The sequence below is a fragment of the Argopecten irradians genome, chromosome 4, assembly GCF_041381155.1.
Source record: "Argopecten irradians isolate NY chromosome 4, Ai_NY, whole genome shotgun sequence".
NCBI classification, from domain to species: Eukaryota; Metazoa; Mollusca; class Bivalvia; order Pectinida; family Pectinidae; genus Argopecten; species Argopecten irradians.
Window position 1 is genome coordinate 29,515,613 of NC_091137.1, and position 10,671 is coordinate 29,526,283.

Here is a 10,671-nt window from a genome sequence, read left to right on the forward strand (position 1 = left end):
TAGATCTATAGACTACTAGGTCTACAGTACTAGGTCTACATGTACTACAGGTCATTGGTCATAGTCTAAGTACTAGTCTATAGGTCATAGGTCTACAGTACTAGGTCATAGTCTACAGTTTTGTCTACTGTACTAAAAAAAAGGACTACAGTACTAGGTATACAACACATTAACCTAGCAACTAGGTCAACTAATACAGTAATAGTCTAACAGATACATAATCTACATAGGTACTAGTTGAATATACTAGGTAATAGTCTAATGATTGTTACAGTTTTTACTTCAGAAAGGTGCAATGTAAATCAAGTCTACAGTACTAGGTTTCCTCAGGTCTACAGAACAATCATCTCTACTACTTAGGTCACTCTGACTGCCTACAGTACTAGGTCATATACTAGTCATAGGTCTACAGACTAGGTCAAGGTCTACAGTACTAGGTCTTGAGCTAGGTCAGGGCACTACTAGGTACTGAGGTCTACAGTACTAGGTCGATCCCAGACTAGGTCGGGTACTTACGGTCCTCCAAGCTATGGTCTACAGTACTAGGTCATAGGTCTACAGTACTAGGTTCTTTTTTTACTAGATGCTTACAAGTCTACAGTAAGGTCAATAATAATATAGGTCTAGGTTAGTTCATCTTCCATTTCAACATTTCAGACTAAACCGTCATTCATCTATAGGTCAGACACAGTACTTCATAGGTATTGATATCATATATAAGTACTAGGTCACAGGCAATACTTCCTATCCTGAATTGACAGAATTTGTCTAATCAGTATCTACAGTAAAGGTTGACATGAAAAGAGCAGTACTAGGCCAATTTCAGGTTAAAGGTCAGTACTAACCGGAATTTCACAGAAATTCTAGGTACATACTAGTCTACTACAACTATTCAAGGTCTGACGTACTAGGTCTACAGTTACTAGTAAATTCTTACTAGTGGTCTACAGTTGATTTGAATTTCTGATCAAGTTAGGAAAGGTCTAGTACTTGACTGAAATTCACCAGAACTACACTGACCAGAAATTACTAAAATACAAAACTAGTTTCTACAGGTGAATTTCAGGGTCTACAGTGAGGTCATAGGTCTACAGTTATTTCAAGTACTAGGTCAAGAGTACTTCATTGACAAAACAAGATCTACAGTACTATTTCGATAGGTCACAGTCAGCCATAGTCTAGTCACGTGACAGGGTCATAGTTCCAGCTTGACTACGACGCAACAACTATAGGTCTAGATTGGATTACTAGGTCATCTACAGTAAGGTTGATCTAAAAGTAAACGGTCTGTGTACTATTAAGAGAAAAAGTACTCAGGTCAATCCAGTACTAGTACTGAGTACTTATTTCAATTTAGGTCATAAGTATGTCTATATCTACTAGTACAGAGTCATAAGATCACAGTAACAAGTCACAGTAACTAGGTCCGAACACAGACTATTCCTACATCACATTGTCAAAGGTCTACTGTACAATCATCAGATTCGACATACAAGTTCAGCAGTACTTGGTCGATCCAAGACTATTGTCTACATCACTACGTTCGTTAGGTCTACATACTAGAGACAACAGTAACTAGTCAAAGATCAACCCAGTATTAGGGTCTACAGTACTAGGTCTTCACCTTCACTAAGTCACAGTACTAGTATTTAGAGTTTAAATATGGTCTACAGTATAGGTATAGGTCTACAGTACTGGTCTGATAGAAGTACTAGGTAACTTTGATCAATTCCAGTACTACAAGGCCCGTCTACAGTAGGTTACCAGTTAGTCTACAGTAATGGAACATTGTGATAAAATATATAAGCTGAATGTTGTGGGAGTTTTTTACGGTACACTTAATAGGTTTTTTATTGTTTTTAATTTTACAGTTTGTGAAGAGACATTATCCGCTACACAATGTTGAGTCTGTCCACGATTTAGTGATGGGAACTATCCACCACTCGTGTACTGTACGACGTAACTTTCGTTACTACCCTCTAACTGTTGCTGTTGCGGAGTCTGTCCTCGATTTGGTAACTACCACACTCGTTACTACCCTCTAACTGTTGGCGGAGTCTGTCCACGATTTTGGTAACTACCACCTCGTTACTACCCTCTAACTGTTGGCGGAGTCTGTCCACGATTTGGTAACTACCACCTCGTTACTACCCTCTAACTGTTGGCGGAGTCTGTCCACGATTTGGTAACTACCACCTCGTTACTACCCTCTAACTGTTGGCGGAGTCTGTCCACGATTTGGTAACTACCACCTCGTTACTACCCTCTAACTGTTGGCGGAGTCTGTCCACGATTTGGTAACTACCACCTCGTTACTACCCTCTAACTGTGGCGGAGTTGTCCACGATTTGTAACTACCCTCGTTACTACCTATACTGTTGGCGGAGTGTGTCCACGATTTGGTAACTACCACCTCGTTACTACCCTCTAACTGTTGGCGGAGTCTGTCCACGATTTGGTAACTACCACCTCGTTACTACCCTCTAACTGTTGGCGGAGTCTGTCCACGATTTGGTAACTACCACCTCGTTACTACCCTCTAACTGTTGGCGGAGTCTGTCCACGATTTGGTAACTACCACCTCGTTACTACCCTCTAACTGTTGGCGGAGTGTGTCCACGATTTGGTAACTACCACCTCGTTACTACCCTCTAACTGTTGGCGGAGTCTGTCCACGATTTGGTAACTACCACCTCGTTACTACCCTCTAACTGTTGGCGGAGTCTGTCCACGATTTGGTAACTACCACCTCGTTACTACCCTCTAACTGTTGGCGGAGTCTGTCCACGATTTGGTAACTACCACCTCGTTATACTACCCTCTAACTGTTGGCGGAGTGTGTCCACGATTTGGTAACTACCACCTCGTTACTACCCTCTAACTGTTGGCGGAGTCTGTCCACGATTTGGTAACTACCACCTCGTTACTACCCTCTAACTGTTGGCGGAGTCTGTCCACGATTTGGTAACTACCACCTCGTTACTACCCTCTAACTGTTGGCGGAGTCTGTCCACGATTTGGTAACTACCACCTCGTTACTACCCTCTAACTGTTGGCGGAGTCTGTCCACGATTTGGTAACTACCACCTCGTTACTACCCTCTAACTGTTGGCGGAGTCTGTCCACGATTTGGTAACTACCACCTCGTTACTACCCTCTAACTGTTGGCGGAGTCTGTCCACGATTTGGTAACTACCACCTCGTTACTACCCTCTAACTGTTGGCGGAGTCTGTCCACGATTTGGTAACTACCACCTCGTTACTACCCTCTAACTGTTGGCGGAGTCTGTCCACGATTTGGTAACTACCACCTCGTTACTACCCTCTAACTGTTGGCGGAGTCTGTCCACGATTTGGTAACTACCACCTCGTTACTACCCTCTAACTGTTGGCGGAGTCTGTCCACGATTTGGTAACTACCACCTCGTTACTACCCTCTAACTGTTGGCGGAGTCTGTCCACGATTTGGTAACTACCACCTCGTTACTACCCTCTAACTGTTGGCGGAGTCTGTCCACGATTTGGTAACTACCACCTCGTTACTACCCTCTAACTGTTGGCGGAGTCTGTCCACGATTTTGTAACTACCACCTCGTTACTACCCTCTAACTGTTGGCGGAGTGTGTCCACGATTTGGTAACTACCACCTCGTTACTACCCTCTAACTGTTGCGGAGTTGTCCACGATTTGGTAACTACCACCTCGTTACTACCCTCTAACTGTTGGCGGAGTGTGTCCACGATTTGGTAACTACCACCTCGTTACTACCCTCTAACTGTTGGCGGAGACTGTCCACGATTTGGTAACTACCACCTCGTTACTACCCTCTAACTGTTGGCGGAGACTGTCCACGATTTGGTAACTACCACCTCGTTACTACCCTCTAACTGTTGGCGGAGTCTGTCCACGATTTGGTAACTACCATCTCGTTACTACCCTCTTACTGTTGGCGGAGTCTGTCCACGATTTGGTAACTACCATCTCGTTACTACCCTCTAACTGTTGGCGGAGTCTGTCCACGATTTGGTAACTACCACCTCGTTACTACCCTCTAACTGTTGGCGGAGTCTGTCCACGATTTGGTAACTACCACCTCGTTACTACCCTCTAACTGTTGGCGGAGTCTGTCCACGATTTGGTAACTACCACCTCGTTACTACCCTCTAACTGTTGGCGGAGACTGTCCACGATTTGGTAACTACCACCTCGTTACTACCCTCTAACTGTTGGCGGAGTCTGTCCACGATTTGGTAACTACCACCTCGTTACTACCCTCTAACTGTTGGCGGAGTCTGTCCACGATTTGGTAACTACCACCTCGTTACTACCCTCTAACTGTTGGCGGAGTCTGTCCACGATTTGGTAACTACCACCTCGTTACTACCCTCTAACTGTTGGCGGAGTCTGTCCACGATTTGGTAACTACCACCTCGTTACTACCCTCTAACTGTTGGCGGGAGTCTGTCCACGATTTGGTAACTACCACCTCGTTACTACCCTCTAACTGTTGGCGGAGTCTGTCCACGATTTGGTAACTACCACCTCGTTACTACCCTCTAACTGTTGGCGGAGTCTGTCCACGATTTGGTAACTACCACCTCGTTACTACCCTCTAACTGTTGGCGGAGTCTGTCCACGATTTGGTAACTACCACCTCGTTACTACCCTCTAACTGTTGGCGGAGTCTGTCCACGATTTGGTAACTACCACCTCGTTACTACCCTCTAACTGTTGGCGGAGTCTGTCCACGATTTGGTAACTACCACCTCGTTACTACCCTCTAACTGTTGGCGGAGTCTGTCCACGATTTGGTAACTACCACCTCGTTACTACCCTCTAACTGTTGGCGGAGTCTGTCCACGATTTGGTAACTACCACCTCGTTACTACCCTCTAACTGTTGGCGGAGTCTGTCCACGATTTGGTAACTACCACCTCGTTACTACCCTCTAACTGTTGGCGGAGACTGTCCACGATTTGGTAACTACCACCTCGTTACTACCCTCTAACTGTTGGCGGAGTCTGTCCACGATTTGGTAACTACCACCTCGTTACTACCCTCTAACTGTTGGCGGAGTCTGTCCACGATTTTGGTAACTACCACCTCGTTACTACCCTCTAACTGTTGGCGGAGTCTGTCCACGATTTGGTAACTACCACCTCGTTACTACCCTCTAACTGTTGGCGGAGTCTGTCCACGATTTGGTAACTACCACCTCGTTACTACCCTCTAACTGTTGGCGGAGTCTGTCCACGATTTGGTAACTACCACCCTCGTTACTACCCTCTAACTGTTGGCGGAGTCTGTCCACGATTTGGTAACTACCACCTCGTTACTACCCTCTAACTGTTGGCGGAGTCTGTCCACGATTTGGTAACTACCACCTCGTTACTACCCTCTAACTGTTGGCGGAGTCTGTCCACGATTTGGTAACTACCACCTCGTTACTACCCTCTAACTGTTGGCGGAGTCTGTCCACGATTTGGTAACTACCACCTCGTTACTACCCTCTAACTGTTGGCGGAGTCTGTCCACGATTTGGTAACTACCATCTCGTTACTACCCTCTAACTGTTGGCGGAGTCTGTCCACGATTTGGTAACTACCACCTCGTTACTACCCTCTAACTGTTGGCGGAGTCTGTCCACGATTTGGTAACTACCACCTCGTTACTACCCTCTAACTGTTGGCGGAGTCTGTCCACGATTTGGTAACTACCACCTCGTTACTACCCTCTAACTGTTGGCGGAGTCTGTCCACGATTTGGTAACTACCACCTCGTTACTACCCTCTAACTGTTGGCGGAGTCTGTCCACGATTTGGTAACTACCACCTCGTTACTACCCTCTAACTGTTGGCGGAGTCTGTCCACGATTTGGTAACTACCATCTCGTTACTACCCTCTAACTGTTGGCGGAGTCTGTCCACGATTTGGTAACTACCACCTCGTTACTACCCTCTAACTGTTGGCGGAGTCTGTCCACGATTTGGTAACTACCACCTCGTTACTACCCTCTAACTGTTGGCGGAGTCTGTCCACGATTTGGTAACTACCACCTCGTTACTACCCTCTAACTGTTGGCGGAGTCTGTCCACGATTTGGTAACTACCACCACCTCGTTACTACCCTCTAACTGTTGGCGGAGTCTGTCCACGATTTGGTAACTACCACCTCGTTACTACCCTCTAACTGTTGGCGGAGTCTGTCCACGATTTGGTAACTACCACCTCGTTACTACCCTCTAACTGTTGGCGGAGTCTGTCCACGATTTGGTAACTACCACCTCGTTACTACCCTCTAACTGTTGGCGGAGTGTGTCCACGATTTGGTAACTACCACCTCGTTACTACCCTCTAACTGTTGGCGGAGTCTGTCCACGATTTGGTAACTACCACCTCGTTACTACCCTCTAACTGTTGGCGGAGTCTGTCCACGATTTGGTAACTACCACCTCGTTACTACCCTCTAACTGTTGGCGGAGTCTGTCCACGATTTGGTAACTACCACCTCGTTACTACCCTCTAACTGTTGGCGGAGTCTGTCCACGATTTGGTAACTACCACCTCGTTACTACCCTCTAACTGTTGGCGGAGTCTGTCCACGATTTGGTAACTACCACCTCGTTACTACCCTCTAACTGTTGGCGGAGTCTGTCCACGATTTGGTAACTACCACCTCGTTACTACCCTCTAACTGTTGGCGGAGTCTGTCCACGATTTGGTAACTACCACCTCGTTACTACCCTCTAACTGTTGGCGGAGTCTGTCCACGATTTGGTAACTACCACCTCGTTACTACCCTCTAACTGTTGGCGGAGTCTGTCCACGATTTGGTAACTACCACCTCGTTACTACCCTCTAACTGTTGGTGGAGTCTGTCCACGATTTGGTAACTACCACCTCGTTACTACCCTCTAACTGTTGGTGGAGTCTGTCCACGATTTGGTAACTACCACCTCGTTACTACCCTCTAACTGTTGGCGGAGTCTGTCCACGATTTGGTAACTACCACCTCGTTACTACCCTCTAACTGTTGGCGGAGTCTGTCCACGATTTGGTAACTACCACCTCGTTACTACCCTCTAACTGTTGGCGGAGTCTGTCCACGATTTGGTAACTACCACCTCGTTACTACCCTCTAACTGTTGGCGGAGTCTGTCCACGATTTGGTAACTACCACCTCGTTACTACCCTCTAACTGTTGGCGGAGTCTGTCCACGATTTGGTAACTACCACCTCGTTACTACCCTCTAACTGTTGGCGGAGTCTGTCCACGATTTGGTAACTACCACCTCGTTACTACCCTCTAACTGTTGGCGGAGTCTGTCCACGATTTGGTAACTACCACCTCGTTACTACCCTCTAACTGTAGGCGGAGTCTGTCCACGATTTGGTAACTACCACCTCGTTACTACCCTCTAACTGTTGGTGGAGTCTGTCCACGATTTGGTAACTACCACCTCGTTACTACCCTCTAACTGTTGGCGGAGTCTGTCCACGATTTGGTAACTACCACCTCGTTACTACCCTCTAACTGTTGGCGGAGTCTGTCCACGATTTGGTAACTACCACCTCGTTACTACCCTCTAACTGTTGGCGGAGTCTGTCCACGATTTGGTAACTACCACCTCGTTACTACCCTCTAACTGTTGGCGGAGTCTGTCCACGATTTGGTAACTACCACCTCGTTACTACCCTCTAACTGTTGGCGGAGTCTGTCCACGATTTGGTAACTACCACCTCGTTACTACCCTCTAACTGTTGGCGGAGTTGTCCACGATTTGGTAACTACCACCTCGTTACTACCCTCTAACTGTTGGTGGAGACTGTCCACGATTTGGTAACTACCACCTCGTTACTACCCTCTAACTGTTGGCGGAGTCTGTCCACGATTTGGTAACTACCACCTCGTTACTACCCTCTAACTGTTGGCGGAGTCTGTCCACGATTTGGTAACTACCACCTCGTTACTACCCTCTAACTGTTGGCGGAGTCTGTCCACGATTTGGTAACTACCACCTCGTTACTACCCTCTAACTGTTGGCGGAGTCTGTCCACGATTTGGTAACTACCACCTCGTTACTACCCTCTAACTGTTGGCGGAGTCTGTCCACGATTTGGTAACTACCACCTCGTTACTACCCTCTAACTGTTGGCGGAGTCTGTCCACGATTTGGTAACTACCACCTCGTTACTACCCTCTAACTGTTGGCGGAGGAGTCTGTCCACGATTTGGTAACTACCACCTCGTTACTACCCTCTAACTGTTGGCGGAGGTCTGTCCACGATTTGGTAACTACCACCTCGTTACTACCCTCTAACTGTTGGCGGAGTGTGTCCACGATTTGGTAACTACCACCTCGTTACTACCCTCTAACTGTTGGCGGAGTCTGTCCACGATTTGGTAACTACCACCTCGTTACTACCCTCTAACTGTTGGCGGAGTCTGTCCACGATTTGGTAACTACCACCTCGTTACTACCCTACTGTCCACGATTTGGTAACTACCACCTCGTTACTACCCTCTAACTGTTGGCGGGTGTCTGTCCACGATTTGGTAACTACCACCTCGTTACTACCCTCTAACTGTTGGCGGAGTCTGTCCACGATTTGGTAACTACCACTCGTTACTACCCTCTAACTGTTGGCGGAGTCTGTCCACGATTTGGTAACTACCACCTCGTTACTACCCTCTAACTGTTGGCGGAGTCTGTCCACGATTTGGTAACTACCACCTCGTTACTACCCTCTAACTGTTGGCGGAGTCTGTCCACGATTTGGTAACTACCACCTCGTTACTACCCTCTAACTGTTGGCGGAGTCTGTCCACGATTTGGTAACTACCACCTCGTTACTACCCTCTAACTGTTGGCGGAGACTGTCCACGATTTGGTAACTACCACCTCGTTACTACCCTCTAACTGTAGGCGGAGTCTGTCCACGATTTGGTAACTACCACCTCGTTACTACCCTCTAACTGTAGGCGGAGTCTGTCCACGATTTGGTAACTACCACCTCGTTACTACCCTCTAACTGTTGGCGGAGTCTGTCCACGATTTGGTAACTACCACCTCGTTACTACCCTCTAACTGTTGGCGGAGTCTGTCCACGATTTGGTAACTACCACCTCGTTACTACCCTCTAACTGTAGGCGGAGTCTGTCCACGATTTGGTAACTACCACCTCGTTACTACCCTCTAACTGTTGGCGGAGTCTGTCCACGATTTGGTAACTACCACCTCGTTACTACCCTCTAACTGTTGGCGGAGTCTGTCCACGATTTGGTAACTACCACCTCGTTACTACCCTCTAACTGTTGGCGGAGTCTGTCCACGATTTGGTAACTACCACCTCGTTACTACCCTCTAACTGTTGGCGGAGTCTGTCCACGATTTGGTAACTACCACCTCGTTACTACCCTCTAACTGTTGGCGGACTGTCCACGATTTGGTAACTACCACCTCGTTACTAACCCTCTAACTGTTGGCGGAGTCTGTCCACGATTTGGTAACTACCACCTCGTTACTACCCTCTAACTGTTGGCGGAGTCTGTCCACGATTTGGTAACTACCATCTCGTTACTACCCTCTAACTGTTGGCGGAGTCTGTCCACGATTTGGTAACTACCACCTCGTTACTACCCTCTAACTGTTGGCGGAGTGTGTCCACGATTTGGTAACTACCACCTCGTTACTACCCTCTAACTGTTGGCGGAGTCTGTCCACGATTTGGTAACTACCACCTCGTTACTACCCTCTAACTGTTGGCGGAGTCTGTCCACGATTTGTAACTACCACCTCGTTACTACCCTCTAACTGTTGGCGGAGTCTGTCCACGATTTGGTAACTACCACCTCGTTACTACCCTCTAACTGTTGGCGGAGTCTGTCCACGATTTGGTAACTACCACCTCGTTACTACCCTCTAACTGTTGGCGGAGTCTGTCCACGATTTGGTAACTACCACCTCGTTACTACCCTCTAACTGTTGGCGGAGTCTGTCCACGATTTGGTAACTACCACCTCGTTACTACCCTCTAACTGTTGGCGGAGTCTGTCCACGATTTGGTAACTACCACCTCGTTACTACCCTCTAACTGTTGGCGGAGTCTGTCCACGATTTGGTAACTACCATCTCGTTACTACCCTCTAACTGTGGCGGAGTCTGTCCACGATTTGGGTTTCGTTACTACCCTCTAACTGTTAGTCTGTCCACGATTTGGTAACTACCACCTCGTTACTACCCTCTAACTGTTGGCGGAGTCTGTCCACGATTTGGTAACTACCCACCTCGTTACTACCCTCTAACTGTTGGCGGAGTCTGTCCACGATTTGGTAACTACCACCTCGTTACTACCCTCTAACTGTTGGCGGAGTCTGTCCACGATTTGGTAACTACCACCTCGTAACCTTAACTACTACACATATTTGATAACTACAATAGTTTCGTTACTAAATCTGGTGTTGGCAAAAGATTTGTCCACGATTTTAAACCGTTGAACCCTCTTTTTTATGAGTCCCTCTACCTATTAGACATGTTTGTCCATATTTGGTAACTACCACCTCGTTTTACTACCGTCTCAACTGTTTTATACGTGCGGTAACAAAGCTCACCTCGTTAACCATCTCGTTATACCCTCTATTCTGTAGGCGGAGTTGCAAAAATTAGTATGA